Raw genomic sequence first — 2,870 nt, forward strand, 5'->3', positions numbered from 1 at the left:
GGGAGGAGGTGCTCCTTTTCCCCAATATCAGTCCTAGGTCTTTTTCTGGGAACTGAATTCATCAGCTTCAAAGAGAATTTCCTTAAATACCAGGGATTACCATCACAGAAGCAACTAAGGTAGTACTTCCCCTATCATAAATATCTAGAATGGTCAGCAGATTTAACCACCCTCATCCATAGCACCAACTTGCAAATGTTGCTGTACCATTCACATCATTACTTCTTTATCGCTTATCTTTACTATCAGGCTACTTTCCTACTTCTGTATGTTTCATTTTCTCAAAGCACAGTAAGTTCTTAGCTGGTGATAGGGTAGGGAAAAGTAGAAGTAATATGGTCTGTTTTTTTATTTTATTTTATTTTTTTCAGTTTACTGCAGCACTTTACTTCCTCACAATGACAAGCTGCTGGGGCCTAATGTTCTCACATGACAGTAGAAAAACAAAACCTGTTGTCATCTCTTAAAGAATTGAGAATTGCATGCAAAAACCTTACATAAATTAGAAGGGTGAATAAATTTACAGGTGTGAATCCATACTGTTTTCCAACTCAAGGCAAGTAACAACCCACAGTGTTCTGGCGGGAAAACATTGGGTAAGAAAGGAAAGTGGGTTCTAAGACTTAGACCTTCCCAACCCCATCCAACCAGCATGACAGAAATGACACCTGGTTCAGGACTCTGGCCAGCCTCCAGAGAAACACTGGAATAGGAGGTGGGAAGCATTAATACCCTGCACAGATCGGAAAGACTCAGTTTCGGATTCTCAACCAGCCAATGGAGTTCTCTGTCATAAACATGTTCTTACCTCAGCCACAAGGTGACAGAGCTATATGTTTAAATCAAAGATATGCACAGGGTATTAAATACATACCAAAGGAAGAGTTAACTAGCATACAAGGTCAAAATCAGCAATAAGATTCTACAATCCAGTGCTGATATCAGATATAAGTTTCAAGGACAAATTTCTTTTCAAGGGCTTATTCTAGTTTCAGGAGGATGGCACAAGGTATGTACATTTGCCAGGGCTAATTTATACTTCTGGATTAACCCATGCAGTGACTGTTAGGCATCTGCTCAGCTTGCAGTCCTTTTAGAAGTATTTGTGGTGGATGATGGACTGGCCTGAATTGTCCCACTCCTGCTGGCTGATCACATCTGCTGGAAGGCAGATAGTGAGGCCAGGGTGGAACCCCCGATCCACGCAGAGTACATGCACTAGGGAGGAGCCATGATCTTGATCTTCATCATGGTGGGGACCAGAGCTGTGATCTCCTGCGTCCTGTTGGGGATGCCAGGGTACATGGTGGTCCCACCAGACAGCACTGTGTTGGCATACAGGCCCTTCTTGATGTCGCTGTCACACTTCATGATGCAGTTGAAGGTGGTCTTGTGGATGCCACAGAACTCCATACCCAGGAAAGAGGACTGGAAGAGCATGTCTGGACACCTGAACCACTTGTTGCTTATGGTGATCACCTGGTCTTCGGGAAGCCTGTAGCTTTTCTCCATGGAGGAGGAGGACATGGTGGTGGCTATCTCCTGCTTGAAGTCCAGGGTGACACAGCAGAGTTTCTCCTTGATGTCACCCATGATCTCCCACTCCTCTGTGGTGGTGAACCTTCAGCCCCGGTCCATGAGGATCTTTATGAAGTAGTGGGTCAGGACTCGGCCAGCCAGGTCCAGATGCAGGATAGCCTGAGACAGGCCATACCCTTCATAGATGGGCACCATGTGGGTAACCCTGTCCCCAGAGTCCATGACAGTGCAAGTGCAGCCAGAGGTGTACAGGGACAGCAATGGCCTGGATGGCCACACATATGGCTGGAGTGTTGAAAATCTCCAACATGAACTGAGTTATCGTCTCACAGTTGTCCTTGGAGTTCAGGGGGCCTTTGTCGTTAGCACAAGGTGCTCCTCAGGGGCCACACGCAGCTCATTGTAGGTGTGGTGCCAGATCTTCTCCATGTCATCCCAGTTGGTGACAATGCTGGGCTCAGTGGAGTACTTGAGGGTCAGGATGCCATGATTGTTCTGGGCCTTGTCATGCACATAGCTGTCCTTCTGCCCCATGCCCCATGATGCCCTGGTTTCGGGGATGCCCAGTGATGGATGGGAACACAGCCCCAGGGGCGTCACCCCAGCAAAGCCAGCGTTGCACATGCCAGAGTCACTGTCGATGATGAGAGTGTAGCGATTTCTTCTTCCATTGTGATCCAGAGGAGACGACAGATGCTGAGGGACACCGAGGAGTAGGAGTGAGCGGAGGAGCAGCAGAAGACATGGAGCACAGGCCAGCTGATGGGAGTGAGCAATGCTATCTATTTTTAACTTACCTTAGTACTCCACAAATAAGAATTGGATAATTTTTATTTAAAATTTAAAAAAATTTTTGGAGTTCCTGTCATGGTGCAGCGGAAACAAATCCGACTAGGAGCCATGAAGTTACGGGTTCGATCTCTGGCCTCGCTCAGCGGGTTAAGGATCCAGTGTGGCCATGAGCTGTGGTGTAGGTCACATACGCAGCTTGGATCCTGCATTGCTGTGGGTGTGGCATAGGCTGGCAGCTACAGCTCCAATTAGACCCCTAGCCTGGGAACCTCCATATGCTGCAGGTATGGCCCTAAAAAGTAAAATAAATAAGTAAATAAAAATAAAAAATTTTTAAATTTTTAATTGAAGTATATTTTACTTAAAATGTTATATTAGTTTCTAGGTATATAGCAAAGTGATCTATATAGATCCATATAGATATTCCCGTATAGGTTATTATAACATTCTGAATATAGTTCCCTACTATGCAGTGTGTCTCTATTTACATATTTTGTATATAATAGTATGTATCTGTTAATCCTAAACACCTAATTTAT

General features: G+C 45.2%; 1 pseudogene; it reads right to left on the bottom strand.

Annotated features, from left to right (window-relative positions):
- LOC102167514 lies at positions 343-2,225 on the bottom strand (annotated as a pseudogene).

This window comes from Sus scrofa, chromosome 13 (genome assembly GCF_000003025.6).
Source record: "Sus scrofa isolate TJ Tabasco breed Duroc chromosome 13, Sscrofa11.1, whole genome shotgun sequence".
NCBI lineage: Eukaryota > Metazoa > Chordata > Mammalia > Artiodactyla > Suidae > Sus > Sus scrofa.